The sequence below is a fragment of the Perissodus microlepis genome, chromosome 16 (genome assembly GCF_051167445.1).
Source record: "Perissodus microlepis isolate ML-2025 ecotype Zambia chromosome 16, ASM5116744v1, whole genome shotgun sequence".
Classification (NCBI taxonomy): Eukaryota; Metazoa; Chordata; class Actinopteri; order Cichliformes; family Cichlidae; genus Perissodus; species Perissodus microlepis.
The window spans coordinates 5,056,622-5,080,266 of NC_140476.1; the positions used below are offsets into that span (position 1 = coordinate 5,056,622).

At 39.6% G+C, this 23,645-nt stretch overlaps 1 protein-coding gene across 9 annotated transcripts in view; it reads left to right on the forward strand.

The window, feature by feature from the left end:
- Window positions 1-1,731: 1,731 nt before the first annotated feature.
- pcbp3 (poly(rC) binding protein 3) overlaps window positions 1,732-23,645 on the forward strand; it is an 81,118-nt gene continuing 59,204 nt past the window's right edge. For 8 of the 9 annotated variants that reach the window (XM_084908841.1, XM_084908844.1, XM_084908845.1 and 5 more), the window contains exon 1: window positions 1,733-2,057. The gene's annotated coding sequence lies outside the window, so the exon portion shown is untranslated. Of the gene's footprint in view, window positions 2,058-23,645 lie in introns of all 9 variants that reach the window. The other variant, XM_084908839.1, reaches the window with a different exon arrangement.

The window sequence follows — 23,645 nt, forward strand, 5'->3', positions numbered from 1 at the left end:
CATAGATACTCTTATTTTCTGACTAATTTTCAGCAGAAATTACTCGAGCCCAACCAATATAGGACTTTTAGACCTATAACGATATTTGGTGATTTAAAAATCTAAATTTCCGATATTTCAGCATTTTTCCTAACATTTTTTATGTGCAGTTAATTATTTATATGCTTACGCTCCACCTGACTCCACTCTGAGCAACTAGTTGTTGCGTTTGTGGCTACTACACAATGTCAACACTTCATGGCTGAAGGGTGTTTCTCCCATCTCTTCTTTACCTTTACATTTTGCATTTACCAACTCTTCGAAAAGCTGATACAGATAAATATTCAAACATCTAATATAATATCAGCCTGTGGATCTAAAATTTACTAAAGAAACACTTATTCAAAACGGGAGATTGTGATTGAGGCCAGTTTAAGTATTTTGGCAACCGAAGAATTTGCCTCCTGCTGGCCAGGAGAAAGAATGCAGGTTCACCTTTCAGACCCAGTAGCTATGCAGATCATTTATGGTATTTATGGGTTTATTTATCACTATTCATGTTTCTATTTCACATATCATCCCTATGTTCTTTTCCTTTGTGCTAGAAAGTCGTGGGCTGTTCGTCATGACTGGCATGCACACGTTTGGTAACTGGAAACGTTTACATGGTGCGAGTGTGATTTAAGGCGTCTGTCTGATCAACTGCCGGTCTCGCCACTCTATACTCACTTCTTATCCAATGAATGCTGAGATAGACTGTAGCAGAACTCAGAACAGCAGTTAAGAAAATGGGAGTATCATTTTCCTTGAGGAATGTTCTTTTTTCAAAAGGATATCAGGGTATTGTTAATTGTGAACCAAGTGAGGAAAGTGCTGGGTTTCATAGTGCCGTTTCAAACCCTGCATCCTCCACAGCTGGCGGCCCTTGAGAATTCTTAAAAAAAAAAAAAAAATCTACTTTTCAGCAAGTCATCAAAATGTGCTGACTAAAAGAACAACCACTTTTCTGGGTTTTTTGATGTAATAGTATAACTGGTGTTTCCTTTGTTTCCTGAATTGGTGATGTGCCTCTCATTCCTCAACCTGACCGCTCACCATTGATCATTTATTATGCTCGGTGCCTGCTGGAGCCATCGATTGAGAGGGAGGAAATAAAATAAGACTTGTGGAAGTGAGGTATGGTCCTCAGTGAGCGTGAGAGCAAAGGTGCCTGATGAAATTTCACACTCGGTTCTTATTCTCCGCTCATAGTTGACGAGCCTGTAGATGTTCAGCGTTAAAGGTACAGAGCGTGACACATGACAATTCATAAGGTTTGCATGTGACAGCCTGTGAATATAAACACATGAGTGCTTATGCTTTTTTGTGTGTGTGAGAATGACTAATTCTCAAACTCCAGTGAACTAGAACCTCTTTATTTTTTACTGTCAAGCAGCAGTGGTATGGTGCTGGGATGATTGGCCCAGAATCTAATCACTCTAATGTCTGTGGCAGCCCTAAATCACACTCTGTGGCAGGAGTGTGACGCCTGTTCTGTCCTTCAGAAGGGAAGCCTTTCATGACTCCTTCCATATTGTAATTATTCCAACTGGATATGAGCTATTGCACTTATTGGCTGGGGTAAGGCACCGGCTGCCTCTGCTTTCATTGGCTGGCTGGACACCTCTCTGCCACCTGCCATTGGCTGCCTGGAGGAGAGTGGGAGGGGAGCTCACCCCATCCTCCCCCTGTGGCAGAGCTTGTAAATGTAAAGACTCTTTCTCTGTCTATTATCTGAGTGACTCGGGCTTTTGGAGTCTGCCTCCGAGCGCGTGTGTGTTTGTGTGTGTGTGTGTATGTTGGAAGGAGAAAAGAGATAAAGAGAGAGAGAGAAAGGGAGGGAGAGGCAAGCGGCGTTTATTCTCCCCCCTTTAGCCTCCCCGTCTCCCTGCTCCCTGTCACTCCATCCTTCCTCCCCTCTCCTGGACCACCCTCCAGCCCCGCTTCGAGCCGGACCGAGACCCCCTACCACCCAGACCACCCCGGGACCCTTTGACTCTCCTCACTTCTCCGTCCCACCAGCCACAACCTCTGAGCAGGTAAGAGTCTGCTTTTCTCAGTCTGCACTGAGCTGGAAAAAGTACTTGCTGCTCTCTCCTCTTCTTCTTTTTCTTCTTCACTCACCTAAAGCACCTCTAAAACTGCCACTCTTTTCTGTTCTCTTCTCACCTGTTTCTGTCTTCTTTGCCTTATCTATATGCATATTACAAGTTTTCCCTGCAGCACTTCTTTCCCCTTAGAAAAGTGACATGGAGATGCTATCAGTGAGGTCACCATATTTTTGTTCTTGCACCGATATTCTGCTTTGATATCAACTTCCTCCTCCTTCTCTACCCTGCAATCGCTGCATCTCCTCCCCTTTTGTCTTTTGCAATCTCATACCCTCCAGCTTTAACCACGTGCAAATTCACTGAGAAGTCTTTTCTTTTTTTCTTTTATTTTGAAGTCTGCCCCGGAGCACAAATTGACAAGGACAGCATGCTGTATTTTGGTAGCAGAAAAGGCATCTCTAATTGATTTCTGAAAAGTGTTTATGTTAGTTGGTGATGGCTATTTATAGCTGCTGACGTGCAAGGCACACATGCTTTCGCTAGGCCACTTCCTAGCAGAACACGGGTCCGTCCGCTGGCTCCAGAACACATGACATTGCACAAAGTGTAATGACTTTACCAGGCAGCGACTTGCTTGATTGAATCAAGCAATCTTTCCACCCAGAGAAGTCCAATATTAACATGGCCCATAAAGCATTCCTGGCAACAGCAGAGGAGGAGAAAAAACTGCTTAGTTCTTGAGCCGCACATCCTGTACTTCACCAGGAAGGGGAAGTGGAGTGTGTATATGTCTGTGTGTGTGTGTATTTGTGACTGAGACAGAGATACAGCTAAAGTGCTTTAGACATCAATACTGCCAGCCAAGAGATTTTAAAGCCACTCAATCATTTCTGAAAATTGGACCTTACAACAACATCAGCTGCTGCTTCCCATGTGGGGTTTTGAGGGTGGTTTTTGAGGCGCAGGTAGAATGCATAATACTAATTTAACTTGTGTTTTCACTCCACCGAAAAACCTCCTCTTATATGCAGAGTTACAGGTGTGAAGAGCTGAAGCGATTTTTATTATCAATCTCTCTGCTAAATGCAACACGGCAATTAAAAATGCCCGTTTCTTACACACCACTTTCACCTTTGCTTAGTTTATTTAGATGTTCACATTTTCCTATGTGAGAAGTTAAAAACACCATCATTTGCATGTATATTCACATTATATTTCCATAATGCAATCATACTAAGCCTGCCTGTGACTTTTAACTTAAAAAGAACTCATTGTGTCTTGCAGACAGTTTGACCTTTCTCTCTGTGATAATCATTTTCTAATTTAGACAAAAAGAGCATCTGTGACAAAGCCTTCTGGGAACGTCAGTTGTCCCAATAGGGCCGCCTCAGGGGAGAGCAGCATCGTTAGTGACAAACAAGAACAGAAAGAAAACACAGAAATCTGTAACTGTGAGCAGTACTTTGATTTGGCATCTTTACGGTGTTTTTGACTACAAATATGTCAGTGTAGAGAGGATTTATGATGCTGCCGACTGCATGCTTATACTCATTTCTTCAAGTGTCAGGCTGTTAGTTTATTAGGAAGTGTAAATTAAGAATGAAGGAACGTGCTGGTGTTTGTTTGCACCAGTGCACAGCAGAAGCTCAGCTGGCTGTGGCCAAGATGCTGACTCTCTTCTGTCTTTCATTAATCCAAACAATTAATTTTTATTCAGTAATGAAATCTTAGGCTTAATAATGTTGTAGAGCTACTATGGTGAAAGCTCTAATCAATAAGTGTAATCTTGATTAACTCAATTAGTCCTTAACTTGATAAACATCCATTTATTAAACTTAAAATGTGCCTTTTATATGGGGACATTCCTAAAGACATTATGGGGGCAAAAAAATGCTATGGTGGGGGTGGGAACATGGTCATCCAGTACCGAGTTGGGACCAGGCTAGCGGGTGCTTTTGACATCGCTAGGGCAAACTGCTGCCCCGCATCCTCTACTGTGGGACATCTCCAGGTGGCAATGACAGAGGCAATTATGGGCTCAGGTAGCAGCAGATTCATGCGCCTGAGGATACCTGCACCATACCAAAAGGCCACGCTGACAATCAACCAATATCTCAGTTGAGCACCATAAAGTGGAGTTGATGGCAGACCCTTGCAGGTGCAGACGTTAATACTTCCACGGGGTCACCTACAGACGCTACCTGACGTCTGTTAGATGAATCCCATTGACGAAAGCTTCTCTTTTATATCAAGATAAAGACAATTCTAAGTGAGTTTGGGGATTTAGAGAGGCTTAAAAAACAGACCTCTGTAAAGGAAAGGGGTGCAAAACCAGCAAAAGAGTATAGCAGCAAAAAAAAAGTGATTTATTGTTTTCCAAATCATTGACAGACAATTAAATGAAAGACACAAGAGGATGCAAGGGACAGGGTGACAGGGAGGCTGTGGTGACTGCTCAAGGGAGCATCTGAAAAAATGACGACGGCCTAAACGGAAATTAAACAAAATGGCAAAAGTTGGAATAAAACATGTAGGTCTGACCAGTAAACGCCATCATTGTGAATGCACCGTTTTCATCAAATAGTCAGCTGCATTTAGTGAATCACAACTTATATTCATGAATTCAGACAGTAATTCTACTGTAAGTAAAAAACATACAACTCAAAGCAAACCTAAAAGGACTATAGGTACATGAAATAAAAGTGGCCTTGTTTTCCTTCTTATGGACGCAACTCTCTCATGAGCCCAGGAGCTCCCGTGCAGCTATATTTAATGCACTTACTGCGCTCTTGCACCGTAAGCTCTCATAAGAATGCATATGCAACATCCCTTGAAGAATGAGATATTTATGAACCCCTGTGATGTGTTTGCACACACCTGCTTGCGCACTTGCGTGGCTTTATAAGCCACCACTTTATGCTTAAGCTGAGCTGCGTGTATTTAATGCAGACAACGAGTGTTGCTCACCGTGTCACGGCAGTTTTACACCTTCACTTCACAGAATGCCACAGCTGTCAGTTTAGGGCACTAGGTGTTTGTGGAGGTTTGATTTGCGCAAAACACACAAATGAAGTGCTGAAAGAGCAGCAAATGAAATGTGAACAGGCAGGAATTGTTTTTACAAAATAAAGACTGATTAAAGCTGAGCAGAGATCTATTAAAGGGGTGCAAAATGTGTTAATAGAGCTTGTTCATTTCCCCTAATTTTCCAAATCTAATAACTGCACTGGAAAAAGATGCATCACATGTATCCAGTACTTCCTCCTATGTAAAGCCAATGCAATGCAAGCAGCTGGCCCTTTGTGGCTTGGCCCTTTTGAGCCATTCCGGATCTCCCACTGGCCTGGCCCAGTGCACAGTGTGGTGGGAGCTGCCTGTGTGGGGACTGGCTCAGTGTGAAAAAGACCTGTGACACTCACTGGATGCTCTCATGCAGTAAAGGAGAGCAAACGGACACGAACAAAAGGCCTGACAAAGAATTCCTGTCTTTACACTGTGGAGTTCTTCCCTTTGAGCTAATAAATGATAAACTAACTGAGGACTAGTGTATATATTTCCATAATAAAGATTGATTACAGCATATGAACAACATGGAAAGTCATTTTTACTTCATCTTTGCTTTTCAAGTGGCATTTCAACCCCACCTCTCAAACCCTGAACCCTCCCTTTTTGTGGATGTGATTTAACACCATAAAATGACAGCCTTAAGGATTAAAATGTGTACACATGTGTGTTTTGTGTACACAAAAACAGAAAAATCATCAGGGTTCTTGTTTGTTCGTTTGGTTTTTTAATGAAGCGTTCCGTAAATAATAAATTTAATGTGTAGGTAAATTAAAAAAACTGGGAAAAAATCCTTTAAAAAACAAATAATCCAGAAAATTCCTAGAAAATCTTAGAATTTCTTCTAGCAGTGGAGGGAACCCAGGTGTTTGTGGAGCGATGACACAGAAAAATAAAATGAAATAAAATAAAAATATAAAATAGCTGCAGGTATAACGCCATGTCCATACTCTGCACATGATATTTGGCATACATATAAATACAAGTGTGTCTTTAAATTTTTCTCTTGCCAACACAAACCTGGTGTGTACGTTTGGACTGAAGCCAAAGTGGTTTAGTTCTCCTAAATCAACTGTCAAACTGGTACATATACCAAATCAGATGACCTACAATAAAAAAAGCCTAAAGCTGCTCATCTACGGCAAAAATGATCATGATATTTAACAGGAGTGCTCATTAACTTTAAGAACACGCTGCATTTACTGTATATATTCTTTTAACAATGGATTTCCTGGAACCATGATTTCCTGCAACTGTGACTCAACAGTGAATCAATCAGTGCAGACTGAACTGAGCCTGACGCAGGCTGGTGGGAGTGATTTTGGACTTTTAGGAATGGGTACTGTTGTAAAAGGAATGGGGGTGTCGGTTTTATAGAACACACAAGGATATTATCATGAAACAATTTGTTGCAGCTATTTCAATTATCTTGTTTTCATAATTGGAGGAACCCAAAATTTCATTTGAAAAAAGGTTAGTTTTCCATGTATTATACAAACCAACTGACTCCAAGTACAGCAGACGAGGTTCATTTGGTTTGAGCAACAGTAATGAAAATGAAATTAAAATGTGCTTCACTACTACAGTCACACTATTAGACAAACCAAACCAATCATCTAGTCACCTGTGTTGCATGCTTACAGGGAAAAAAACAACATTTTGTAATGAACAACTAATGGCCTTGGTGTCACAAACATTTAAAGCCACTGTGCATCAATGCCACTCACATGAGCAGGACAGAAAATTTTAAAACCATTTTCCATACTGTATTATTAACCAATACACCTTTAATTTGGGGTGTACACGCCATAATTATAGGGTGTTGCAAAAACTGTGATACTTAGTGAAGCTGCTAGATGGCTAACCTTAGCTAGCTTGCCTCCTTGCCAACGTTACCGTTAGCAAAATACTGAAATCAGTTCTTTGTTGATATCAGTGATTAGTGGAATACATTTCTAAGCTACCATTCATCATTGTTGATGATGTTGGGAGCAAAAAACAGCGACTGAGGCAGCTGTGCTTAGGCATGCCATGTTTTTTTAAGATACATTACAGTGCTTTCAGACATCAGACAACTAAAAATTAGTAAAACTTCAACCACATTAAAAAGACCCTTGCAGTTAATTCAAATTAGCAGTTGGTCAGATGCTATTAAGTATAGCCATACCAAAACATGAAAGTATATATATTTGTTTCCATTCTAGCTCGAGTGGTTGAGAGCATCAAGCGGTACAGCAACCAATGGGCATTTAGATAAATTATACCCTGGGTAGTTGATAAAACACTTGCATAGGAAACTGTGCAAACAAACCAGTGGGCACTCCTGAGGCCACCGTCTGTTTTTTTACATTTCACTCCTGCCTTTAGACCGGTTGATTTGTAAGCATTTCTCTGTCACTGAGCTGGGCCATAAACTTAAACAATCTATCAGGTGTCATAATTCAAAGCAATGGATGGGTGTGAGGCACTGCTGAAATTGAACATGGCATCTCTTAAAAGTTGAAGCTATTGGAGAGAATTATGATCTGTGAAACCCGAGGGCCGTTCTGTCTCCGCGCAAAAGCCACTGGCTGATGTAATTTAAGCTAGCGAAGGTTTTTGAGATCAATCAGGGAGGATGGAGAGTAGGGAGGGGGTGAAATGGAAGAGGCTGCTGAGGGTTAAGAAGCAAAAGGTGAGGCAGGAACAGAGCTTTAGCCTTCCCCGCTGCTTTCCTTGCATCGCTATGGGTGGTGAAGTATGGTCATAAATAGGCAGCCCCTCTGCCCCGTGTACTATTTTTATACTCGCTAATACGGGCAGTGGTGAAGTGACAAGAAAATATTATTGTTGGCTTGGAGTAAAGCGAACTGTAGTGATTAAAGAGCTATGCACAAACCCAGAGTGGAGGGTTGTGTCAGAATTAGCATTGTGCTCCTCTGTTTTTAGGTTTTTTCTTAATTAGATTAGAGCTCCACTGTGTTCATTTATTACTGTGTCTGACATGTGTTGAAAGGTCCATTTTATGCTTTGAATACGAGTGCAGTTACTCATTACTTTTCTATTTAAAAGAACAAGCACTTCTATGCAGATTTATTGTTGTCTCAGTTAAAACAACAACAAATCTGTGACAGCTTCAAATGAATTAAATATTCCAATTGCTCATGGGAACACTGATATTAAGATTTCTCACAGGAAATTTAAAAAAGTGACCTGGAAGAAACAAGCACAATGGAATATAAGATTGATAGAGTTTGAGTAGTGCTAACGAAGAAATTGAGTCCAATTTTCCTGTAATTCCATCCATGTCATACCAATATCAGCTGCTCTCACCATTTCAACATCGACAGTTTATACCTGCTGATGCAGTCACATACTGTGACCCAGATTGTGACAGAGGAACACTGTGCATACCTTATTGGTGTCTCTCACATGTAACAATCAATTATTCAGAGGACTTTTTTAAATCCACACACCCACCCACTGACTCAGAATTTCCAACCACTCCTGCCCCACCCTCCAGAGAATCATCCGCCTCATGACAACAGCCCAAAACCGGTGCTATTAATTTTATTTTTGCCATTTGACCTCAAAAGTCACCTCACTGCTATATGGTATGCACCTAGGTCATTGTGTGTGAATTTAATTAAGCTAGAATTGCAGTCTTTTTACCCAACTCTATAATAAATTAGTGTGCAGACTCTAAGATCCGAAATTTTTCAAAACCCATTTAACAGTTAACAGTCTTACAGCTTTTCAAATCAGTCAGATTTTATCCACTTTTGACAAAGAAAATAGTCAAAACTCTTCCTACGCAGTCTGCCATTTCTTGCTTCATCCAAGTCTGAAATGTGCCAGAAGCAAGCAAGAGACTAAACATTCTGTTGTTTGCTATAAGAAACAACATAATCAGTATTATGCACACACACACATCATATATATATTATATACATTTTTTTTTTTTTTATCCCTGCAACATAAAAATATGTTGTATATAATTTAGCGTTTTTAAAGATACTTTTCCAAAAGGCAAGAAACTGATCATGAAACAGTGGCCAACATAGTTGTATTTTAGTCACTGCTCTGCACAGCTAAAGTCTTGATCTTATAAATGGTCTTGCACTAACAGCACCCCTGCACTCAGAAATCTATTATTCTTCATGGTTTGTGCTATGCAATAACAGTTTGTCACACAGCTCAAGAGCTCTTATACAGCGTTCAGTTCTAAATTAGTTGCTGCACACTGGACTGTCAGTGAACCGCAGAAACAAAGCATTCAGACATCGAAGCTAACGTCAACTAAAAGCTGAAATTATGTGTCTGAACTTCCTGAATTACACAACACAAGTCTGTGTTTGTATTGGCCCTTTGAGAGGAAAGGTGGTTTCCAATCCAAGTAGACATGTTAGGAATTTTCTTTAATGCTTAGGTAGCATGTTGTGGGCAGAAAACGTATACATACCTTAGATTTGTTATGCGTTTCCGCCCAAGAGGAACAGATTTAACAGAATATGTTATTGATGGGTCTGTGAGCTGATATGCTATGTTTGGCTTTCTCCAAATGTACCTCTGTGCATTATAGCCAAACATCTCTACTTTGTTCTTGTCTGTCCAAAGGATACTGATCCAAAAGTCCTGTGATCGTTTAGATGCAGCTGCTAAAACCTAAGCAGTGCTGCCATATTCTTTTGTAGAGACGAGAGGCTTCCTTCCAAACAAGGCATACTTGTTCAGTCTGTTTCTAATTGTACAGTCATTAAGTTTAACATTTAACACGCTAGCTGAGGCCCATAGACTCGGAGATGTAGCCCTCAGCCTTTTTTAAAATTTCCCTGAGCATTTGAAATTGCCATCTTTAATGTTTTCAACTTGTGAATAACCTTTCTCACTGTAGAAGGACAGACCTCAAATTGTTTGGAAATGGCTTTAAAACTGTTCTGGAAGCAACAATTACTTCTTTAAGACCTCTACCTTTAAGACCTTGCCATTTTGTTAACACACAATTGCCAAAACTTGAGCTTTTATGAAGGTGCTCACACGTGTTGATGATCAATTAATCAAGCCCAAGCAGCACCTACATTCTACCCACCCCCCTTGTTTCCTGTGGCAGTAAGGGTGTATTTTAGTTTTTCCACAGTTGCCCTTTGATTTTGTCCAAGCCAAGGCAGTAGATAACGTCTGGGTTCATAATCTAAATTAGACTGTCACAGTTGAGCAATGCTGTAACTGCGCTCTGCACCAGGGTCTCCTGTAGTGCAGTAGGTCATGAAAAAATGAGAACAATAGACTAAAAACTACACAGATTGCCTTCATTCACAGTAAATGTGAAAGCCATTTGTAGAACGCACACATGAATGGCGCTATAAGGCAGCTACACTGAATATGATGACTCACATGGAGTAAAGGACTGGAGAAAATGACTGTGTCCTCTTTAAAGAAAAAAGGAAAGAGAAAAACAGACGTGTCTGCAGCTTACAGTGAAAATGCACGTCTGGTAATGTCAGGAGAAAGTGTAACAGATATTCTAAAGCTCATCTCTTAGCCTGGGCTCCTGGCACTCGCCACTGCCTCTCAGCATTTTTGCTTGATTAAAAAGCACCCAGGAGTTAGTAAGCGTGTGGTAGGTGCGAGCGCACACCCTGACAGCTTAACATACTGATTATTCAAGCCTCTTAGGCTAAGCCACGGCACTCGACTGATGAACGTCAACTCCCCTCTCTCCCTCACACAGTCTCGGTTTCTCCTCTCTTTTATTCTTCAGTTGAAAGAGTGGAAAGCCAGTGACAGCTTGCAGAAGGCAAACCTGTTGTCTGGGAAGCAGAGGGGATCAGTGACACAGTGATTCATACAGTGCAAGGCTTTATTTAGACATAATCCAGCCAATGTTGGGTCCGCTCACTACTTTTTATGTGGAACTGGCTAACAGGAGCCAGGCTCGAGTGTTTCTCCTGTGGGGTTTAACACATTATCAGAGCTTGTCTATGGCAACCTTGTGAGGTTAAGACATCAGTTAAACAAAAAAAGATCAGTCGTCTAATGTACGTCTTTGATCATTTCTGTTTTGTTTTTGTAGATGAATTGTACTTTCCACATCACTGCCCCAGTTCAGTTACAGTGATGGGAAACACTCTGATTTCTGTCAACTCAGAGAATAATGTTCCTGTTTCTATTTAAATGCCCTTCAAGATAAAAAAAAAAAAACATTTGAAGACAATGAATTGCCACCAGAATACAGTGTGGATTTTATCCTGTGTGTTGCACTGCAGTGTAAGCAGTGTTCCTTTCTGTATTTGTGCTGTGTGCACTCTCAGCTTGCTGGCAAGGCCATGGCTGCTACTGCTGAGCCACACCTGACCAACAGATTGGCCCCAGCTGGAGGCCGAGGCCTGAACAGACACTGTGGAAGCCAGTGATTCAGCCGATGTCGTGGACATGTACAGGTGTAAAAAAACAACTTCAAGAGCTGTGCATAAATCCTGGGTAGCAGAGCTGCTCATTAATAATCTTTGATTTTTTTTTTTTGTATTTGTAATCTTGATTATTATTAAACAAATTTCATTATGTTGTTGTTTCTCAACTTATAGGATATTTTCCTGAACTTTAAATAAAATTCTAATGAAAGAAAAATAAATAAATCAGAAAAAAGGGATGGAGTATTTTTGACACCTCTCCCACCTCAGGATGGCAGATGGGGGGTGGGGGTGAAAGAGAAACCCAGGTGGTAGAGGACAATGATAGGAAATAGAAATCAACTTCTAACTGCTCAGTCTCCACCACTCAGGAATAATGGAGAGCTGACATATCCTCTCAAGCTGATCAAAATAGTTTGGGGTGTTTTTATTATTTTACAGAAGCTGCCCAGAGCAGATGAAGAGGCAGGAAGTCAGACACGAGAACAGCACAGAGAATCAAGACCAATTTCAAAATAAAAGACCAAGTGGAGAATTAACGCTCCACTTCTAACACACTCTTGGTGTGACTTGAAAGATGGAACTAATTGTAACGCAAAGGCAACGTCAAAGGCACATGCTGGGTATATTCCTAGTGTGACCCTCTGCAATCCAGAGACAAAAGTAGCAGCAGGCAACCATTAATGATTCTTCCACACACTTCCCTACAGATACAGTCTTTCAGTCATCTCAGCTCCAGCTGGCCTAGGTGCTGGGTGACTCTGGGTTTTATGCAAGGGGCAAAGGCACATCACTGTATAAAAATGGGATGCATTTGTTTTATAGCACAAGACAAGACATGAAATCTTTGCATATCTTGTTTTCATAACTGTTGGAAGCTAAAACCAAAACTAGGATGGAGTACAAAATAAACTGCAGCATGATTTGTTCAGTGGTTACACTAGATTTTCTCACCGTGCGAGTTTGAAGGACAAAAATAAGAGAGACATTGACTGAGTGGCTATTTTCATTTCAAGCCCCTCTCACAGCAAATAAGCAATTCATATTTTCCCCCATAGTGACAGTGGCGGGCAGATGTTTTTGCCTGTTTCTAAAGAGGCAAATATGAACTAAATGGGCTCAACTGGGTACTTGTTTGAGCATAACACTTTAAGGGAGACTGCCGCAGAGGAGACTGTCATTCAGATTGGCGTCCTTGGCTCAGACAGACAACTTTTCCGGTCTTATTTATTTGTTGTGAAGGCTGAGAATGCACTTGACTGCTACACTGTAGACTGGAATTACCAGAGCTTTTTAAAGCAAGGAAGCATTTCTCCAAGCAAACTTGTTGGAAGTTGGTAAGACTGTCTAAATATTGGACTCCCTGATTCTGCAAATTCTCGCTTCAGTGGACGGAAATCTTGTAGCATGCACTTTGTCTGCACCCAGCTGAAGCTCCACCCCTCAGAGTAAGTGGTCAGGGAGCTGAAGGGGGGATTCGACAGTGTTGTGTTCGACATACTGTTAACATTGAATCATTAACCTGAGGTGGCAAAGCATTGAAAAAAAATAATTAATGAGAAAAAAAAAAAGCTAATTGCTTAAAACTTAATTATAAACAGCAGGGGTCTTATTAACAAGTCACTCTCAGGTAATGATGTAGTATACACAGGATCATAAACAACAGTTTAAATCACACTAAATATCCTCCCTGTTTGAAATCTTACACATACAAGAAAAAGAAAGAAGAAAATCCTTGGACACCGACCATTTAGAGTTTAGGAGTCTGAAGCCTGAGTGCATAGTCCAAGCTCACTGTATGTAACACTAAATATATGACCGATAACGGAGACTTGTTTCCTACAAAAATATGCTACATCCTTATTATTTAACTCAAATATGTTTAATAGATGTCTTTGTTTTATTTATTTGTTTACCTCACCACTGAATCCCTGGATGCACCAATAAAGGGACAGGCATCGTCAGCAACAAACTCAGGTAGTCTATGGTGCTAAAATAATTCTTAAACTCAGTTGGTTCCAAGGGGCTCAAAAGGGTGCCAAGAAAATATCCCACACACCATTACACCACCAGCAGCAGCCTGAACTATTAATACAAGGCAGGATAAATCAATGCTTTTTGTCAAAGAGTCGCTCTCATTGAGTGACGACACTGACTGGCCAATCAGCGGCATGTAGTCTGTTGACATCATATATTCAGACTGAGTCAGATTGCTTGGAGCTCCAGCAGAGTAGGTACTAAAATAAATATATATATATATATATATATATATATATATATCTATATATCTATATCTATCTATCTATCTGGTGCCAGGTACCACCACATAAACACTTGTGAGATGAGTCGAGATGAGACGTGTAGGTACTAATGGAAAAGGGCTAAAGGTTTGACCTGTTGTGGATTCAGAGATGCACTTCTGCATACCTTGGTTGTAACTAGGGCTGGGCTATATCATACCGTTCACGGTAATACCCGTGTAATTTTGGGCAACGATAGGAAAATGAAATATCGCGATAGAATATGGGTAAAACGCGCTTTGTTTACATACGCACATGGCGGCGACGCAGAATGAGAGGAGCGAAAGCGGATCGTTGAATGAAATGGATGAACCAGAACTGGTTTGTAAAAATGCTGCAAATTCAGTGGTGTGGCACTGGTTTGGCTTTTGTCCGTCAGATACACAACAAAGCACTATTTTTGGTAGCGCATGCTAGCAGGCCGTCGTTATTACCGTCTTGTTTGGAAAATACGGCACACTTAAAATCAATCCTTTGATTTTTCTGAAAATCAACAGTGCCCCTTATAATCCCGTGTGCCTTACGTATGAATTCTGGTTGTGTTTACTGACCTCGAAACGATTTTATGTGGTACAGGGCGCTCGAAAATCTGTCAAATGTTTTAGTACGACTTTGCTAAGCTACGAAGCCTCACCGCTTGATGGATTGTCGGAGCATTACGGCTATCGTGGGCAGGAGCCTCGCGGAGTAATACGTACTGTGCTTCAACATAATATTACCGTATTGTGTGTGTATAACCTCTTTTTAAGTTTTGTGGATATTATACATGGTTATGCTGAGGATATGTCGGCCAATTTCCACTGGAAATGCCTTTTGGTTAAACTGTCAGCAAGGAATTTGCACTGTTACATTTTTATATAACTTTAATGCACATAAAAAACAGCTGCTTGTTTAAGTGAAAATACATTATTAGTGGAAAAAACCCCATCAAAGTTGTGGAGTTGTAAAGTATTTTGTCTAGTGTCAATTATACCGTCAGTTATATCATTATCGCAAATTTTCAAATGTATATCGTGATAAATATTTTTGGTCATATTGCCCTGCTCTAATTGTAACAACAGTTATTTCACTTACTGTTAGAATACTATCAGATGAAAGCAGTGTGGCCATTCTCCTCTGACCTCAACAAGGTGTTTTATTTTACAAAGTCTTCTCTGGAGATTATGTGGGGATATCTCATTAGATCAGCAGTGTTAGAAATATTCAGACCAGCCTGCCTGGTACCGACAACCAGTGTCACACAAATCACCTCTCTTCCCCATTCTGATGTTCAGTTTGAACCTTCAGCAGGTCATCTTCACCATGTCTGCATGCCTAATGCACTGAGTTGCTGCCATGTGGTTGGCTATTTAGATATTTGCATCAACAAGCATTTCTATTGAACTAATAGTTAATAAAATGGTGTGTGAGTGTGTGTGGCATCCTATTTGCATACTACTTTCAACAGCCATTACAAAGTGTATTGTAGGTGTGCTATCAACAACATTTAAAATAAGATTAAAAATAGGACAACTGTCAAAATCTAGTAAAATCAACTAGAGTAAGAGTATTACTGATAAAATTAAAACCACATAGAAAAGTAATACAAGTATAATTCAGAGACCCAGGACTCAGAAACAACACTAACATAAAGATGATTGAGCATGGTGTTTCATGTTTGTCTCTTATCCTTGACCTGCAAGGGGAAAATAATGGTATAGCAGTGTTTTCCGTTTCCCTGACACACTTTTTCCCAATGCTGTCTTTATTTATTCTTTTTTAATACATACGTATGTATAGATATAAATATATATATATAAAAAAACACACATACACACTTCTGTGTGCAGCTCCAGAAGCATCCGCAGAAGAAGCTGCTAAGTCAGCGAGAACTCAGCCAAGTGAGCTTAAGCAGAGGGGGGAAAAAGAAAGAAAGAAAAAAAAGGAAGCAAGACCGCTTCAGGAGCTTGAAAAACTGTTCTCCGGGTTGCTGCCGCTGGCGTATACTCAGCATCTTAGCTAGTGGGTTTGATGGGAAGAGGAGGAATGATGAAATAGGGGTAGGTCTGAAAGAGGAAAGCTTCAAATCTTATTAGCCAAGGCCGCGATTTTCCACCTCTCTACGTGTACAACCTAATTCATTAATCAGTAAAAATTCCAGACATCCCCCAGGAGACACATTTAAGAATTCGATCATGTACAATCAGGGTTGACATTTGAATGCTTTGTTGCTCTGAAATAATGCTTTAAGTGTGCAGTAACTCCTGCAAAACCTAACAAACATGCATGCCTTAGTGTAGATGCTTTCCCTTCTTTCCACATTAAGAGGAAATGCTCTTAACCCTCCCTTCTTCCTCTATTATTCATTCAATGGAATACTGAAACTGCAACTACTCATACACTGAACCAGCACTCCCTCTCCTGCCTTGTTCTCTTTGCTTTCTTCTATGCTCACTAACTCATCCTCTAATCTCCCGTTTGCTATGTCACCTCATGACAGAAGAGACATGACATTTCACAATGCTCTTTGAGACACACGGCATCTGTTTCAGCACGGCACATAATAACAGCAGCAATAAGGGAGACTTGTCGTTCATTGTCTTAACGCTTCAGTCAGCTTCTCTTTAACTAACAGACACAGCTCTTCTACTACATTTACCTCTCTGTTGGTTGACATTGTGACGCCAAACCTGGCACAAAAACTATAAGAACATCCTCTTGATGTTCTTTTTAAATTTTGCACAGCTTGATATTAGTGGAGCTACAGTCTTCTTCCCTGCAGGGAAATCCAAAGCGGAAGCAGATTATTTAAACAGCAGGGTGTGATCTCCGTGCGCCCAGATTTAACAAAACTTGATCCACTGGCTAATTTGCTTTTGTCGTCCTGTAAAACGGAGCTGTGTGACGTCATTGATACCCCATGCAATGACAAGCACACGCTCTGTAATTTCTCTGTAAACTTTTTTAAATTATCAGTGTGAAATCCCAAGCTACCACTATAAAACGACTTGTTTTTGTGTGTACAAGTTCAGAAACATAAATTTCCTCCCTCCCTCTTTGGGATTAAGTGGTTATATACTGGGACATCAAAGAGCTTTGGTGCCATCTCGATATTAAGGGAAGGCTCTGTGATGAAGGTGTGAGGATGTCAAATGCTGCTTAACAACACAGGATATTCCCCTGACACACAAACGGAAAGACAAGCACAGTCAGTGCCTGTTTAACACACCAATGAGCCAAACACACCATTTCATGATTTAGTGCTGCTTGTCTTTTTTGTGCAGTCTCCTGCATCTTGCACCTTTCTATACTCCTTCGTGCTGTCATTCATGACCTGAATTTTCTCTCTCTTTCTGAAGGCTTTTCACAGGTTTAATCATGTTGCACAGCTAAAAAAAAAAATGCTTGTGAGTGGGACACAGGAGGGGCCATGTACATGAAAATTGCATCAATTATAGATTCAGCGACTGGTGCTCAACCTTCTAGAATCAATAGCCAAATACAGTCACATGTCACTAATTTACAAGACTGATGCAAACAAACAATATGAGTTCCTTTAATGGAGATACCATCATTTGGAAATGCAAGGAGAGAGATTGATGTGTTTGATATGTTGTGATTGATGTGTATGTTTAGACTTTACTGGGCAAGCAGTGCCTGCCTTGCTTGCACAGATAGCACACCCATAATATAAAGAGGACATATACACAACCCTAAAGGCTTTACTGCTTGTCTTAATGATGCTGACAGTTGGATATAACAAAATTTTCTTTAACCTAATACCTTGAAATTCAAAATTGTCTTGTTTTATTTATACACACTGACAGAATTAGATCTAGCACTAAACTTTGAACCTGACCTTAGAAAAGTTGTCCAGTCCTTCGCTTTAATAAGATTAATGACCAGAATTGAACTGATGTGCCATTTCTAACTTTCTGGAATAAATGAAATGCTAGTTCAAAATGCAGCATCGAGGTGTGTTATTGGCTTTACTGATCAGTTTAAAGCTCTTCTGGCGCTTGTCCTAAATGACATGGTAGAAATGTGGACCCTATGTGAAACATTTGAAGCTTTAAATCCTCCAAGGCACTCCTGTCTGTTTCAAAGTGTGGGCTTAAATCTAAGGTAGCTATGGTTTGACATCAGGATCCCTCGGTTTTCAAATGACCTGTCTGGCTCACTTTTTTTTTTTTTTTTTTAAAAACTGTAATTTTAAGACAATTTTATATCCCTGTGCAACATTTTCTCAAATTATTACAATTATGTATGTGTGTTTGTTGTTTTTAAAAAAAATTTGCTTGTCATTTATTAAGTTGACAATATTGTTGCTTTTTTGTATTAGGTTTTGTAAGACGTATGGCCTTACACAACTTTAGATTTGTTTTTATCCCTAATGTGCATTTGATTGAACTTAGCATTTAGCATTTGTATCAAAGGATTCTAAAACTTAGTTCTCATTGGTACAATATGAATACAATTGTTTTTATTCCAGATATAAACACACATTATTAGCACACACATGACTGCCTCTTTCAGCAGTACAGAATTGGTCTACACTAGGCTGCAAAGGATATTGAGATGTGTATAAGCACAGGGGCAGTCACATATTGAAATCTCCCTAGACCACAAATAGGACGACTACAGTATTTTAATCACTGCAAATCTGCACATCCAAACTTGTAACATCAGCTCATTGGTACAACAAACAGAAATAAGACTGGATTATTTTTACATTTGATGTCTGGCTCCATTAATTTGTGTTTTCCTCAGAGTTCCAAGTGCCATCAAAAGGTCTTGTTATCCAGTGACCTCATTAATGTGGTTGGATCAAACAGACTTGTATCTGATTCTAGCGACCATTTAGCAACAGGGTTCTCAGCTGCAGGGTCAGAACACCACAGGGGGTCAAAAGTCAATTTTACTTCACTGAGTCTTTATTTATGGGTTACCAAGAGTACTTTCATCCCCTATAATAATTGCTAAATATACAGGGGCACCTCAAATAAGGTAGTGCAGCTTATTAAGACATTTTTTTGATATACTTTGGATAAAATATGTAAACACATTTTTATCTGCCTATATGATTTACATACTGTTTTACCTTTTAACTATGGAATCTTTTGTTATATGGATTGTTGGACTGTACGATGATGACTTATGATGCTAACCTTTTGAGTCAGGGCAATGGTTGGTCACAGCAATCCTGCACACCTTGTGCAATTTGATATGCAATTAGTAAAATATGTGATCAATACTGGTATGAATGTTTTACATTTTCAAAAATCGAAGGTCTGATATAGGTTAGAAACTGAATGTCCTTGTGGCTTTGAGCCTACATGGACTACCGGGCCTTGTAGAAATAAAAAAAAAAAAAAACCTAAGTAAAATAAGGCTGAAAATAACATGTTAGAGATTTTTTTTTTTCAATGCTAGGATGATACTGTATGCATCTCATGAAGAGGGATCATAATAAGGCATTCCTTTGATCATTACCCATAGGGGTAAACATCATACTGTATTCAGCACAACAACATGTCAGTCAGGCTCTATTTATTATTCAAGGAAGCAATTATAGTAATGATAGTAATTCTATTCCAAAAATAATAGCTCCTTTGTGTACATCTGCTTATATCTTTGCTTGTGTTTGAGCAAAGGAGAAACTGAACAGCTGAGAAACTGAGTAACTGGCTCCTAACTGAGAAAATTCACTTGAGAATGCTCAGTTAGTTCAGCATTATTAAATCTGTAATTTACCACCGTAGGGAGCAATCAAGCACCATATGCAATCCATCTTTATGGAAAGGAGAAACTCAGGTAATACACTCTGTCAGAGAAAGTGACTGGTCAACAGTTTGCAACTGGTAATTTATCAGATTTATTAACGCTGGCAGTTTTCATCTGCTCCAAAAAATTGTACTAGTAAGGGAAAAAACAGCTGCACAATTTCCACGCACAAAAGGGGGTGTGTCTCATGATGCATGAAACATATTAGGCTGACTACGTCTTTGTGTACAAACAGGTGACAAATTAAAGGAAAATCTGTATAACACATCTTAGGAAGGTGTTGTGACACCAAGTGCCACCACACCAGCTTCAAAAAGCCTCATCTTTGGAACTATGCTGAAGGGATGGACACAGTTCTTCCAAAAGTTATTCCCGCAGGAGTCCAAAATCTCTCGCAGGTGTTCGGTTGAGTTGAGTTCTGGATACATTTTCAGTGCCCTAAGGATGGTGGCTCATGCTGGAAGAGACCATTTTATCAAAGGATAAAGGTCACTCTGATAAACTACAGACTCTCCATGACTAATGTGAGACGTGGCCCCTCATTTGTATTTGTTTCTGTAGGTCTTTGACTATGCAGAGAGAGGTACTGTGAGACTTTAGGGAGTCTAAAGGCTATGGAGATGCACTTGTGGGCAGTGCTCCAAAAAGGCAACAGCTTTTTGTCCAGGGGAGACTGCACAATCTAGGGGAAAGCTCACTGGTTATAAAGTTGGCATGAACAGGACGATAAGAGACAACAGTTCTTTCTGTGAACTATAATTGATGGCATGTAAAAACGAAATTCTAATTTTAATCTCCATAATAAAACAAACTATTAAACATTACAAATCCCCCAAACTACACTAAGTTGCAACAGCTTCTCTCACTTAAACAACTCAAAATAATGTGCATATAATTTTTAAAGATAACTGGATGTCAACTCTTTTCTCTGTTTTAATCAATTCCATAATTTTCCTTGAAACTGCTTTGAACCCGTGTTCATACCAACACTCATGCTGGGGCTGGTGGCTTGTAGCTGGTTAAGCTTAGCCTTTGTTAGTTTCTTTAAATATATCCATGTTTACCTGGATGGAGGTATTTTAAATGTCTCATTTTTTCTGGTGTCTCTGTGGTTTGTTTTGGCAAAATCTCTGTCTACGCTCATGGTGAAGAGCTACCATGTCAATCAGTCTTAACTGTAGTAAAGGTGAAGAAATAAATAATAAATAAGTTGCCTTTTGTCTTTTCCATAGCAGGGGGTAAATTAAAGGAGAAAAAGAGAAAAATTGGTGTGTTTCAAGATAGTTACAGAGTGGAGAGACTTGCTTTTAGAAGCAAAGAAGAACAGTGCATATTTTTCATTTACTCAATTTTATTCTGATACTGCCCCCTGGTCACAACAGACACCCCCAACATGTCACGACTATGCTGGACCTAAAGGGGAACCACTGGACCAAACCTTGTTCAGACACCCCCCAACATAATAGAGCCATAAGACCTAACTTTTTTTCTTTGATACGTCAAACGCCAGGATGAGTGGAATACATTGTACAGCTTAAAAGGGCTAATTATAGACTTTAATTTCTCTTTCATTAGAAATATTTAAAAGAAAGATATGAATACTTGAGCTGGACATAAGTGGGGCAAAGAGGTGGTTAGCTTCTTTCCTCCTGAAGATGTGTGCAGGATTAATAAGGCTCATATCCTCTACTCAGGGAAATACATTACTCCTAAAGCACAGAGGAATAAGCTAAACTATAATTAGAGTGATAAAAAGGAAGAAAAATATTGATAATGTCTTTAAAAGATTTACATTAAATTGGGTTTAAGTCTTCAGTGGAAATGAGTAAAGCTATCTTGCTTGAGCCATATACTTTCAAATGAAAGTTTCTTGGATGGATGAGCAACAATTATCTGTTCTAATATCAGCATTCAGAAACAGATGGCAAGAGATTAATAAACACCAGTGGCAGAATCTGATCAAGGGTACTTGATCTGATGCTTGCAGGGTACCTATCCCGTCAGGCAGAAAACAGACGTGGCTGTAAATCAAAGGAATACTCATAAAACTGACCTAGCAGGTCCTGACTCACTGCTGATCAAGGAACTAATTGATGGCAAGACTTATTTATTGAACAAGTTGTGTGTCGCAGCAGATAAGACCAAATTCCTCTATGCAGCTTGCAAAAAAAAGAAACAATCTGTGGGTGACCACCAACTGCTGGCTGGAGGCACTACACTCACTTTTAAAACAGGACTTAAGGTTTGAAAACATTAACTTTTCAATTTCTGCATATTGTCAGATTAAAACATGGCTGTTCAGAACATAGACTGTTTACTTGTTTTGACACAAAAATGGCAGCATTTTTCACATGGGCAGTTATATACACGCGTATATAACTGTCTGCCAAAGTTATCTGGAAACTCTTTTTATTTTGGCCACTCTAACGAAAACCTGTAGAAAGAGAAGAACTTCTTCAAGTTCACCAAAGCAGAGTTCATTAGGACTGCGGAATTTTGAGCACACTTATCAGCGTGCTCAAAATTCACTCACACAGGTTGTGAATTTACCTGTAGAGGTGGGTGGAGCTGTGTATAACTAATCTGCATGCAGACAATAAAGCAGCTTATGGCAGACATTGTACACCAAATGCATTGCAGATAAGAGACCCCTTCATTTTGTAGGGAGATACTTCCATCACATCAGTCCTAAGCTTAAATCTGAAATGAAACAATCAGTGATTTGTTCCACATGATAAAAACCTTTCACACTGCACAAATATGTGGTTAAATGCCTTTTAACTTAGTCTTCAAAAGTGACAAGTGTCAGAAGAAAACAAACAAAAACATTTTTAGAAATGTGCCATTAGTGTTCCCAGCTCCATGTCTCAGTGCTCATTCATGCAGATGTCACACAGGATGAACTGATTCTAATAACCGCTGTGAAACGTAATTCATCAGACAGTAACGTAACAGCCCATAAAATTATCCTGACAGGCCTCAGTTTGCTCTCTGCATTTGTCCTTTATGCAGTTTGACTTCATTAAGTGGACGCTCAAGTCACATTTTCACATCTCAGGGTCAGGCTTCCCCTTTTATATATATCACGATTCTGTTTTGCTGCACACACAGTAATCAGAAAGAACTGCAGCAAATTTATGGAATAAAACAAATTTGGTGAAAATATAATATATAATAGGACAGGATGTGAGACATATTAAAAAGTGAGGCTTATAAAATTATAAACAGTATAGAAGATTACTTTATTAATATAGTGGAAAAATACCCAATTAAAAAAATAGTTCTCATTTATATATAAAAGGCTTACAAATGAAAACATGCAGAACATTGCAAATATTAAGGAAAAAAATAGGAATTTAAAGTAAATATTATAACTGCTGATAAAGTGCGGGAGGAGTCGTGTACAGTTTGCCATAAAGGAATTGAAAGCTAACTATGGAAAGAATTTGACTGGAAACTAAAAATCTCTCACAATCTCTTCATATGTGAAAGAACCCAACAGGGATCTATGTTGGAGAAAATGTGGAAAAACAGGAGCACTCACATATCTTTGGGACTGCCCAGTAATCCAAGGATTTTGGATACAGGTCAAAGAAGAAACTGATCAAATCTTACCAGTGAATTCTCCATTAGAGCCACTGATCTTTTTTTGGGCGCTACACCAACAGAGACATACAGCTCAGACCAAAGGCACAGTCTACTGATACTTTTACTGATTGCTAAGAAAATGATAACTGTACACTAGAAAAAAACAGAACCACCATCCATAACTCAGTGGGTACAGAGACTGAAAAAGGTCTAACACAATGGAGCGAATGACGAAAAGTCTGCAACTGAAACTGGCCATTTTTCAACAGAGGTGGAACTGCTGGGTTACACCGTACCTGGGTGACTGAAGGATTTGGGTTATTGTAGCAAAGCCACTATTGTAATAGAATAGTTAGAAGGAGCTGTGCTTTTCTAGGACCGATATGGTTTTGTCACAAACTTCCCTTTTTGTATCCTTTTGTTAAAAATATGATTTTAATTCAAGTCGTATGTCAGTGAATACTGTCGTTTTG